Below are 12,633 nucleotides of genomic sequence, written 5' to 3' on the forward strand. Positions count from 1 at the left end.
CAAGTACTTGTGCAGCTGAATGTATTATGGGATCCGCTCACCCAGGTTGAAGTCCAGGGGGCAGAATGTTTTAGCCCTTCTGGGGGAGGGAGGTAAATGTCCCAGGGACATTTCTATTCTCAGAGTGGAGCCGCAGTAGAAGAAGATGCATAACAGAAGCCACTAGTGCACTCGTGGTGGGCTTGTGGGCAGGAAGGCTAGGGATGGGCTGCCTTCAAGTCAGCCTTTCTCTGCAACTCTTGTTGTGGAGTGAGGTCTGACCCTGAGCCTTGAGATGGTACTGTTGGTGCCTTTTCACTGTCTCTGGGGGAATTCTGCTCACCTCACTGCACCAAGGTGAGAATGAAACAAGAAAATATGTAGGAAGTAGCGTGGGCACGTGGCGTGGTAGAGAGAGCATAGACATCGGGTTCACACCTGGCCCTGCTGGGTGACCTTGAGCAAGTGACCTCCCCTCTCTGGGCCTTAGCTGACTGATCTAGAAACAGGTCACAGTGTTGTCATGAGGACCAAAGGCGCTTCTGTAGGCCACGTGCCCACCCCAGCCTCTCCCCCCACCACACCCCCAACCCCACCAGCTGATTGCATGACAGGCCTTGCCCCCCTTTGCGGGGCTCCTGGCATTATGCAGACAGGCCAGATGCCCAACGTCAGGTGCCAAGAGCAGAACCCCCTGGGCCCGGTCTGGGAGGGGTCCTGCCCTCCGGGTCTGTCCTTTCACTTGGTCTATCTTCGCTGGGTGCTGGCAGCTGCAGTAGCAGAAGCACTGTGCTCAGGCTTGGAAAGACCAGACAGTGTCAGTCACTCAGTGTGGGGCCCTTTCCTCTCTGTGCCTCAATTTGCCTGTCTGTAGACTGGGCGCAGCACCCCCTGCCTCAGGGGCTGGCATGGGGGCTACTGAGGTAACCAATAGGCAAGGGCCTGGTAGGTAATTGCTCAAAACTATTTGCTGCGTCAGAGTGCAATGGGGTCAAAGGCCACTAGGGTCCCAGGCATTCCTGAGCTCCCTCAGGCCTCACTCTCAGCCTTGGCCTGCCTGGGGTCGAGGGTGCCCCCTCCCCAGGGTCAGCGGGAGAAATAAGAAGGGACCTGCCTTCCCTTCAGTAGGGAAGAACAATAAAAACTTGTAGCATCTTATTGTTAGAAGGAACCAAAGGACTCCTCAACAACCCCACCCAATAACTGGTAACTTTTTAATTTCTTGCTGGTTACCTCCAGGGACAGGGGCCTCACTACCTCTTGCGTGACCCAGAGCAGAGACGGCACCCAGTTCACACACCTTGTGCTCAGGCGTTTTATGCATGTATAAACCCAGTGCTCCTTACTCAGGGCATTATGACTTTTAGTTTACACACAATTTTAACCACATGAGTTATCTGATTTCTTTAGCTTAATTGAAGACCTTGCTCGGGTTTCACCTCCCCTGAAACATCCCCAGCAGGACTTCCATCCCCATGAAAATTAACCACTCACCCTCTGTCCCTGCAGCTCTTCAGATACGTCTCTGTTGTAGAATGTATCCTATTGTGTTTTACTTGGCTGTTCAGTTACATCTCTCTCACTAGATCCTAACTCCCTAGAAGGAGTGGGGCAGTGGAAAGAGCTTGCTTGGACCTTAACTCAAATAAGTCTGACCTTCATGCCCTATTCCCTCCTGGCTGTGTGACCCAGAGGAAATGATCTAACCTCTCTGAGCACACGGATCAACGTCAGAGTCTTCATGAGCCTCTCGCCCTCCTTGAGCAGAGTCCAAGTCTTCCTACCCCTGTCTCCCTAGTCCCTGACCCACAGTGGGTGCTGAGTACTTGTTGAGGAGAGGAAGCGCAAGGAGGCCATGGGTACAAGTTATGAGGTGGCAGGGGAGGGAGTTTTTCTGCTGGAAGAGCCAAGAGACAAAACAGTCAGGAAAATAAGATGCGCAGGCCAGACACGTGCAGCAGTCTGGGGCTACTTAGGGAAGGGGCAGCAGAGGGAAACACGTCACCACCCAGGAGCCACCCCAGGCAAGCTGCCAGCACTGTGGTCCCTGAACCAACTTTGTTCAACAGGAGAGTGTTCATCTAGTACCTGTGTGACTTAAACTGCCTTTTAAAAAGCAAAAGGCTGAGAAGCGAAGGAAATCGCGAGGGTGACTAAATAATATGTTTGCGACATAGATGTTCTACTGGTTGTCAAATAGGAGCTGTTGTGATCAGCAAAATATCAATTCACGTAAAAGTGAAAAACATAGTCAAGGGCGGGTTCCTCACACCTGAAAGGTTTAAAATAAAACAAACGTCAGCGCGCAAAGGGGAAGATTACAGGAGCTGGGAAGTCCCTCGTGTGGAACTGCTCTTCTCCAGAGATGCTGGAGAAAGTCTGGCTCTCCGTTCGACAGGAAACAGGTGTGTTTTCTTCCTGTTCTCTGTCAGTGGACAGAAGGGAATCGGGCATGCTCTAAGGGAACAAGCGAGGAGTGTCATGGGGCCACGAGACAGGATGAGTGGGGGACTGTGTCACCTTTTTTCCCTTTAGTCTAGAGAGGCTTCCTGGAGGAGGCGAGATCCAGGCTGTTTGGTCCAGGCCCTCCCCACTGCCCCTGGCCTGGCCTCTCCCCAGTGCTCACACACACGTGGCTGCTTCGTTGGAAGCCTCTATGCTCGGGTCTGGCCAGATGCACATGTGGTGGCTGCCCTTTCCCGACGTTCCCAGGGCCACTCTATACCAGTGACTTGTACAGGGAGTCCTCAGAACAAAAGGACTTCCAGGTAACAGGATTGGAGCCAGGGCACCGCTGATAGGATCAGAAGCCTCAAGTGAACGGTAGCCCAGGAGGAAGCCAGGGCCACAGAGAAGTGCTCACCACCCACACTGCTTTTGGCAGTGGCACTGTTTTGCCGAGCATAGGCGCTGTGGAGGCCGGCCATGCTCCCCCGCCCCTCCCCACCCTGGCCTCCCCCTCGCTGGTCCCAAGACCAGAGAGGGAGGCAGCCCTGCTGGCAGCTGGACCAGGCGCCGTGGCCACCTCACAGGGTATAGCCACAGGCTGCAGACTTCTGTGGTTGCTGTCGGTGCTGAAGCCAAGAGGTCAGAGTGGGGGTTTGTGTCCGTGGCCTGGGATGCAGCGGGGACACCGGGGGATTCGCCACCATCTCTAGCCCAGGTATGGGTGAGTGGTTCACCGGCACAGCCCGCAGCCCTGGTCTGGCTGGGCCCCTCGGGGTCCTGGGACTCCAGCGCAGGGCGGGCACTGAGACGGAAGCAACTTAGTGCAAGGGGAGGGGCCGCAAGCCTGTGAGTGCTGGGCCGGGAGGGAGGCTGGAGGGCAGGCACGCCCTTTGGAAGTTTATGAGGAGCCCCACGGGGTCAGTCTCTGGCCCTCACTCAGCTCTCTGGGCACCCTTCCTGCGGAGGGCTGCTAACGTGAGCGCGAGAGTGAGATAGCCCAGGTTCAAATCCAGACCCCTGTGTGACTTTGCACATTTACCTCTGCTCTCTGTGCCTCAGTTTCCCACCCTATAAAATGGGAGTGGTGATAGTGGGACCTATTTCTTAAGGCTGTTACGAAGATCGGATAAGATGTTAGATGCAGCCGCATAGCTCTGGGCATCTCCACTGCCCCTGCTACTCCCTGAACAAGGGACCCACCTTCAGAGGGTGCCTGATCAGCGCTGGAAGGAAAATTAGGAGACTCCTTAGGTTATCTGCCTGATTCACAGGTGCAGCTGCAAAGGAGATGATCTAGGTTATAGCCTTAGACTTCAAATCAGACAGACCGGGGTTGGAACCCTGTGTCTGCAAACTTTTCAGCTGGAAGCCTCAGACAAGTTCTTGACCCTCTGACCCCCATTTTTCCATATGTGAAGTGGAGATAATTGTAGGATCTACTCCATGGGATACTTGCGAGGATGAAATCATGCCTCACACATAAAAGTTTATCCTGTGCTTCATACTTAAATCGGGAGCCACTCTCACCACCACCATCATCACTATTGTTACTATTATTGTTGTTGTCATTGTTGTTGATGATGATGTTTCGAGGAAAGGGAGACTCGGAGAGGGAAAGGGACCTGCCAGCAGTCACACAGCAAGTCAGAGGGCAAGACAGGGTCCAGCCCCGACCTCCTAACCCCCAGTCCCTGTTCTTTCTGCTTCCCTCACCATCTCATTGAACCTCATTGGTCTTCGCTGCCCCTCAGCACATCCTGCCTAGAGCTTGGTTTCCGCTTGCAAGAGGTCACCCTAAAGCATATAAGACCTATCTTTTACTGACCTCATTGCTTCTGGGCACAGTTTGGGGGCACCACCCAAGAGAAGCTGGCATCCCCCAAGATGCTGGGCCAGCAGAGAGCTGGGGGAGGCTATCTTCTCCCCGTGATTTCCTCAGTGCCCCTCCAAAAGCCCACAGCTTCCCGCTGTGCCCCGGGATCCTTGGCCAGGGAGACCCCTGAGGGGGGCAGGATACAGCTTTTGAGGGCAGAACTCCTTGTTTTCCAAGAGGCTCCTTAGGAAGGGAAGGATTGGGACCTCAACTTCCACCAAGGTTTCCTTGGATGTTGAGGACAGATCTGGGGTCACCCTCAGGGGTCTCCTGGTTCCTTAGCTGATCTGGGGCACCTCTGAAGGCTTGCCTCTGTCTCTCCACCTTCTAGCCATCTGAGCTTGGGCCTTCCCTGGCAGGGAGGGACGGAGGCACAAGAGGAGGCTGAGGAGGGAGAGGAGAGAGAGGATGGAGTTTGCTTTAAGGAGAAAGAAGAGTTATGTACTTGTTTTAATAATATAAATATTACATGAGCAATGATAATTATTATGATTCCCATTTATTGAACACTTACTATGCACCAGGCACTGTGCTAAGAACTTTATATATGTTATTTCAATTAATCTTGACCATAGCCTAATCAGGTAGAAAATATCATGATACCCATTTTACAGATGAGTAAACTAGAAGAGACTTATTTATATACCATGTGGTAACTACAGATGCCAAGCAGATGAAATAAAGAAGGATAGATTCTGAGTGAGATACTAGGGAGTGCTGGGGACTGTGGCAAATTGGAGAGAGCCATTCAGTTGTTTTTTTGTGGAGGCATGATACACATACATTAAAGCACGTACACAGCACTGATCTCAAATGTACCATCTGATGATTTTTACACATATTTACACCACCCAGATCAAAATACATGTAGAATATTTCTAGTACCCCGAACATTCCTTCTGAGGCATACAAATTTAATTTTTTTTTTAATTCTGCAAAACGATCACAGCCAAGAGGCACCTAAGGAAGCATGATGACTAAATATAATCTGGGATCCTGGATGGGATCCTGGAAGAGAAAAAGGACTTTAGGTAAAAACTAAAGAAATGTGACTCAAGTATGGACTTGAGTTAATATTAGCATATCAGTATTGATTCATTAATTGTGAAAAATGCACCATAGTAATGTAAGCTGTTGATAATAAAGGGAACTGGACGTGTGGTAGGTGGGAACTCTCTGTACTATTCTTAGCAAATTTTTTGTAAATCTGAAACTGTTCTAAAACAAAAAGTCTATTAAAAAAAAAAAAAAAAGCACTCTTCAGATATTTAAGCAAAATATATCCATGGGCAGGGTCTGGCCTTTGAGCTGCCAGTTTCTGACCTCCAGTGGTCTAATGCCCTTATTTTACAGATGAGGAAACTGAGTCCCCCAAAGGGGAAGGCACTCGTCAGGGCCCCAGAGTAGGTCAGTGGCAGAGCCAGGACTGAAAGGCTGGTCAGTGCTCAGCTGTAAAGGTTGGGGTTTGGGGCGTGGGTTCAGGGCTGCCAGGGTCTCCCTGAATCCTGAGTGCCTTGCTGAGGACTCGCCCTACAGGAAGCTGCCAGGTGCCACCAGCTTCCCTCTACTGCTTCCCCCTGAGCTCTCCAGGGCTGTCAGTTGGCAACCAGTTCTCCCACTGGCCTCAGCCCCAAAGGGAGTGGTCATGGGCAGTTCCTGTTCTGGGAGCAGGGTGTCGCCTTCCCACTCCCCCCTCCCCAGCCTCGATACACCTGATACATGTCCCCATGGCCAGCACGGGGTCTGAGTTGAGCGTTGGATGGATGGGGAGTGAAGAAATGAAGGGGGGAAGAAATGAATGGAAAGCGTGGATGGTTGGGAGAGAGTGGGGGGAATAAAGGGTGCCAGGAGTGCAGACTCTGCAGCCAGATGGCCTGGGCCTGCCACCTCCAGCCACAGCACCTTGGACAAGTCAACCTCTCTATGCCTCAAATTCCTCATCTGAAAGTGGAGATGATGGTAGCTCCTGTGCCTTACAGGAGTGTGGAGAGGATTAAAGGAGCTGATTGACACGAGGGAGGGAAGTTATAAATATAGGCCAGGAGGGAAGGAGAAATGGGGGAGGGGTGATGATTTCGTTTTCATATTGGGACATGGAAACCTGGATGAAGCCACAGGACTGGCCACTGACCCAGAAAAGGGGTTGGGTAGCTTCACACAGTGGTTAGAGCACAGATTCGGGAGCCAGGCTGCCAGGAATCAAATTCCAAGGCCACCACTTACTAGCCACGTGGCCTTGGGCAAGTGAGTTAACCTCTGTGTGCGCCAGTGTCTTCTCTGTAAAGTAGATGTGATAACAACAGCACTCGCTTCACGAGGTTGTTATGAGAATTAAGTGGTTGTTTGGTATGTGTGTAGCCCGTGGGACTATACCTGGTATGTTTAAAACAACCTCTGGCATATAACAAGTATTGGTTAAATACCTGGGAGAGGTTTTGTACCAGAAACCCACTCCTCTCTCTGGAAGGCACTGACTCTTGCCAGAGATCGAGGTCCAGGCGTTATAAATTCTCTTACCTCCTGAACCCAGGCAGGAAACTGCCCTTCACGAAGCCAGATGGGGTGAGGGCCGAACTGCTGACCAGTTGCCCTTCTATATGGCCTCACCTACTCCAGCCAACCCCGGGGTGAGCAGCATTTCTCATATTTTAAGAGAAGCCAGAAATCTGGATTCTGCACAGTTCCCCAATTTTTAAACATTGGCTCTTAGTTCAACTTTATTTTAAGCTCTGAGTAAAACAAACAAATTTATTTTAAGCTGGCTGCTCTCCCAAACAGTTGATTTGCAGCTTCCACCCCAGTCTAGCCCTGCCAGTTTGCTTTCTTTTATTATTTTTTTCCTGCATTTTAGAGAAAAGGAAACTGAGGCACAGAGAGAAATGCTTGGACCTATGTGTCTGACTTTTTATTGGAGGCAAGAAGCAATCTCCTAGTTTCCCTCTCCCGGCTGCAAGCGACACGGGGTCCCCGGGGAATCCACCAGGCTTTGCAGCAGATGAGGGAGGGAGACTTGAGGGGGAATTTTCCCCTCCGCCTGGGTTCTTCCAGTAGCGTATTTGAAATACGATGTTTGCTGACCAGATGCCATCTGCGCCATGCGTCAGGGGTGCAGCTGATATGAAGCAGAGTTTCCCCACTTCCAAAGCCTTAACAAAGATTAGGGATGCTGGGACCCCCAGCGTCACTTCCAGCACTGGCACAGCAGATGGGAGGCCACGATTCCAAGGGGTTCCTGACCCTCAGTCTGTGGGAAAGAGCTAGCAATAAACTCTATGTAAAGGAAGTCGCCTAAGTGAGAACTAAAGGGGTTGAGGAATGAGGGGAGGCATGTTCTGGAGGGATTTTTTTGTTTTTTTGTTTTTTTGTAAGAGGGTTAATTTACAGACCTGTCCTACTCTGAACGTGAGTTGTTTTTTCTTTTCTGTTGAAAAACTGCTCTTTGGTTCCCATTTACTTAACCTGCCTGTGCCTCCGTTTCCTCATCTGTAAAATGGGGATAAACATTGTACTAACCTCCTGCAGCTTACGACGAGGATGCAGTAAGACAGCGTGTGCCGAGGATTAAGCAATAAAAACCAGTGTGGTTGTCATTGTCGGCTGCAGCCCGCCTCCCTGTCTGCACAGGTGGGGACTTGAGGAGCTGTGGCTCTTGGCCTTTCTTCCCCCTGACTCTCTACGTGTTTGTGATCTTAGCTTTGTCTGGAGACCTACCAGCTGTGGAGTGCCTCTCATAGGTCAGCTTCTATGCTAGACCCTCCCACCCATTTTCTCTTCCTTAACCCTCAGAGCAACACTGGGAAGCCAACACCATCATCAGCTTTGCAGATGAAGAACCTGAGGCTTTCAGAGGAAACATGACTTATCCAAGGTCACACCCACAGGGGGACCTGACCTTGAGCACCCCCTGTGACCTTCCTGAGCCTCTAGCTTCCTCATCTGTAAAAGGAGGTTCAGGACACCCACCCCAGGGCTGCTCTGAGGACCTATGAGGTAATGACTTGGAAAGCGCACTGTCAGCTGCAAATCCCAGCCAAATGGGCAGCACTGATGTGAGTCCTGCAGAGGCCTGATCCCTTTCGGGGTTCAGTGCGCTTTGGCAGCAAGAGCTACAGAGGAAAGTTATTTCAAGTGTCTTTTTCTTGGGTGGGTTCCAAAATGCATCTCCTCTCTCCATCTAACAAGTGCAAAGCTGGCTTCGGCAGGGCCTATGCCTAACGCAGGTAACCTCCGGTGCAATGACCTGGGAGGCGGAAGGAGGTGGGCGTGCTGGCCGCAGGGGAGACAGGGTCATGCGGAAGGCCTCAGGCTATGGAGTCCGATAGACATGAGATGAAATCCCGGCTCTTCCACTTCCTAGCTGGGTGACCTTGAACCTGCTACTTAACCTCTCTGAGCCGCACACAGAGTATTGTTATGATGGGGGTCGGGTTGGGGTGGTGCTGAGCACAGCTGCTGCGAAGCACGAGGATCCACAGACATCCAGCGAGACAAGTGCCAGGTCCAAGGCTGGGGCAGCAGACCTTGCAGAGGGCGGGGGGCTAGAGAGAAACCAGCCCCAGGGCCGGGGGAGAAGGGTTCCTGCTGAACCTGGGAAGGGAACACGGGTCAAGCAGGATTTAGCAGGACACACACTGGGAAGGCACGCCAGCCAAGTAGGTCCTAGCGGCGCATGTACGCTGGCCCATGAGGAGCTGGAGGGCAGGCACCGTGTACTCTTCGTCCCTGTGGCCTGGCTCCCGACCAGTGCACGGACTAGATTTTAAAAACTGAATTTAGCATCCACGTTCCTTTCTGCCTCAAATCCTCCTTGTCCTTCAGTCTCCAACCCCACCACCCGCCTCTGTGAAGTATGGAAGAACACAGGCTCCGGTATCGGACAGATTGGGATTCAAATCCAAACTTTGCCCTTTCTGGCTGAGTAGCCTTGGGCAAATCACCTCCCCTTTCTGACCCTCAGTTTCGTCTTCTGTCAGTGAGCTAACACTGCCCCTCCCCCCAGCAGAGTTACTGTAGGAGAGGATGTAGATGAAAGCACCTCGCATGGGCCCTGACACAGAGCAGGCATTCCAACAGTGGCACTGCTGCCGTTCCTTCCAAGTGTAGCCCGGGGCCACCTCTGGCTCCGCTGTTCTCCCCAAGGCAGACTGAACTCCCCAAGGAGTTCACGATTTGTCTTTACATCTCAGATGACAGGAGACAAGCACCTAGGCTGTATACCTCAGTGAAGAGTAAGTGTCACCCCCATTCCCACAGTCTCTTTACATGATTTCCACACTGCTCCTATGTTGATTGGACATGGTGGGCTTAATAACGTCCATAAAACACCTCGCAAATGAGCATCAGAAGGCAGATCACTGGGGATGAAGGGATAAACCACCCTCAGGGACTAAAACGCCATCCTCTAGCTGTGAGAATGTACAAGTTCATTAGTGTCTCTGAAAGTTCTCATGTTGAAAGTTCATGAATGAAGGGCTTTCTGGCCCCAGATCCCATGTCTTATTCCCGAGGATCGCCTGGAAACCCTGTGCCGTTGCTCAGCTGACTATTTATGGGTGCCTGTCTGGGACCTCCTGGTCACGCTGCGTTCCTGAAAGGGGCCCCTGGCTCTGATCCCTGCGGCAGGAATCCCACTAAGGTGGGGCTGGTGGGGTCTGGGCCCGTAGAAGGGTCCCCTACCCATCTGGGATGTGTGTGCCCTTGAAGCCTGAAGCCTGTCTGTGCCTGGCTCACACCCACTTACCCTACATGCAGTGCAGGCCCTGTTCTGGGAGCCTCCTCCTCAGAACTGGAAACGGGGTTCCCCCTGTTATTAGCTGGGAAATCCTGCTTTAACACCCAGCACTGTTGCAGCATCTCCACGGCCCTCGGCAAGGGCCTCGGAGAGATGATCTGCAGCAGCGTGGTCTCACTGCCACCCCCTGAGCCCCTGGTGACGTGGTGCCTACAAGTCATGCGGTTTGGTCCAACATAATCACAACCTAAAGGAACAGTCCCTAGCCCACTCTTGGCCCCTCCGGCCCATCTCTTCTTCCGTGTTACTTAGGATTTCTCTCCACTCACCTCCCACGGGCACGGAGGGGTTCACCGCCGGTGCAGGACCGGGCGTCTGAGCTTAAAGCTGGCCCTCAGCCCCCTTACCGCCCGCTCCAGTGCTGGCTCCCACACCCGGCCTCTCCCTCTGGGCCCCTGAGCTAATTACGGGCTTACCTCAATGATTCTACGGAAAAGCTAACTAAATCAGGGTCGGCCATCAATTTTCCGGCTAAGGACAGGCAGCCCGACCCCTCCTTCTCCGTTCCAGGATTCTGAAGCCCTGGCTGCAGCTTTGCTTGAGTCTGAGAACAGAGTTTATCTCTTAGGGCTGATGTGAGGAACAGCAGCAAGACGGGACATTTCCCTCGCTGCCCCTCTGCCCCGTGTCGGGGTGACCATGTGGGAGCAGGTAGGGGGCTTGAAGGACTGGGGTGCAGCCAGATGTGAGCCGCTCGGGGAAGGTGTGTGAGGAGATGAAGCAGGTGACAACCTCTCACATGCAACATATAAAGCAGCCAGCGTGGCGCAGGGGCTGAGCCAATGTTTGTTGAATGAAGGAGTGACTACAAAGCGCCTGGCCCAGTGCCGCTTACAGAGTAAAACACTGAACGATGTTCATTCTCTTGTCCTTCCTGGAATTCCCATTTGTAACTATAAATATTCATAGGACAAGGTGGCTAAGTTCCTAAAACCTTTATGTGAATACGTTTATTGCACGTTTCCCCTTTGAAATGTGAGGGCAAGAAAGGTCAGGGATGGCTGGGGGCAGTGGGGGTGGGAACTGAGGGCTCTGCTGCCACCGCCTGGCTTCCTTTATCTGGGACTCAGCATCCCCTCTGTAAGGAGGGGTGCCTTGATACGAGTCCCACCTGTGATTTTCAGCCCCTCCCTGCTTTGTCCCCTCATTCGCCGTGGCCTCCTAACCTCCTCGCTGGGGCTGATGTCCGCAGCCAGCACGTGGCCGTCGTTATTTGTTTACTCAGTGCCCACTTGATTGCAGGCAATGAGTGACATGCCTTAACTAATTAAGGAGACCCCGAAGGCAGGGAACACATGGGGGCTGAGGACCCACTCTGTGTGCCAGGTTCAGCAGAGCACTCAGGACACAGGCTGTGGAGTCTGATTTGAATCCCAGCTAGCTGTGTGACCTTCGGCAAGTCACCTAACCTTTCTGTGCCTCAGTTTTCTCCTCTGCAAAATGGGCGTGATAGTAATAGTATCTCTCTCATAAGGTGGTTGTAAGAATTAAGTGAGTTCATACGTGCCAAGTGCTCAGAACAGGGCCTAGAATGTAGTTGGGGCTCCCTAAGCATTAACCATTACTCGTATTTCAGAACTAGGAGCTCACTGATTCCTCACCAAAGCCTGGCCTGTACGACGGCTCCCGTTTTACAGATGAGGTTTGGGGAGCAGGAACCACTTGGCCCCGGTTACCCAGAATGAAATTGCGGCTCCACTGCTCTCTCTCAAAGAGGAGGGTCTGGCAGTGCCTGTCAGGACAAGCAGGGCTGGGGCGGCACAGAGGTGGCGAGAGAAGAGCTGGGCCTCCCTCAGAGGCGCGAGCTGAGTCCGGAGGTGGCTATAAATACAAGAGGCGAGGGGCTTTCTAACTAGGCCAGGAATGTGTGTTAATCATTGAGGTCAGCCGGGCGTCGGCAGCTCTTGGCTGGAAAAGGGTGTATCCAGGAGCGCGCTCTCCCAGAGAAAGGAGCTGAGGGGGGGGGGGGGCGACAGGCAGTGCCCAGCGGGGGGCACGCTGGCACCCGAGCTTTGTCATGGGGCAGGGGCCGACCCCCAGGAAGGCCTCTCCTGCCCCTTGTGAACCTTGCGAAACCCTCCTGTAACCCAGATCAGATCAGCCGCCTCAAACCCACCGGCCGGCCAAGGCCACAGCTGTGGTTCGCAAAGGGCAGACCCGGGCCGCATTCTGGAGAGTGAGCACTTATTTTAATGTGTTTGGGGGGAAAACACAACTGGCAAAGCAAATCCATGATCTCGTGGCTGTGAATGCTTAAGATAATATACTAAGAAGGTATATACGTTTTTTAAAAGGGAGTTGAGTGAAAGAAGGATGTGAAGTGTGTGCTATACCTGTGGAGGCGGCAAACATCATTCCTGAGGTGTAGGGGCTTCTGGTCCCCAGGCGAGCTGCCAGCCCCCTTGCCGTGGGGTCCCAGTGGCCTCTGCCACTCCCAGCCCACAGCCCAGCCCCGCCCTCCCCAAACAGGCCAGGCACTGGCACTGGCACCCCACCCCACCTCCACTCTCTCTGTGCCTGTCCCCCTTTCCTGGCAAGGACC

At 52.8% G+C, this 12,633-nt stretch overlaps 1 protein-coding gene across 4 annotated transcripts in view; it reads left to right on the forward strand.

Annotated features, from left to right (window-relative positions):
* The window catches only part of ATP2B2 (ATPase plasma membrane Ca2+ transporting 2), a 351,712-nt gene that overhangs the window by 166,075 nt on the left and 173,004 nt on the right, over positions 1 to 12,633 (forward strand). The window lies entirely within an intron of this gene.

This window comes from Globicephala melas, chromosome 11, assembly GCF_963455315.2.
Source record: "Globicephala melas chromosome 11, mGloMel1.2, whole genome shotgun sequence".
Lineage (NCBI taxonomy): Eukaryota > Metazoa > Chordata > Mammalia > Artiodactyla > Delphinidae > Globicephala > Globicephala melas.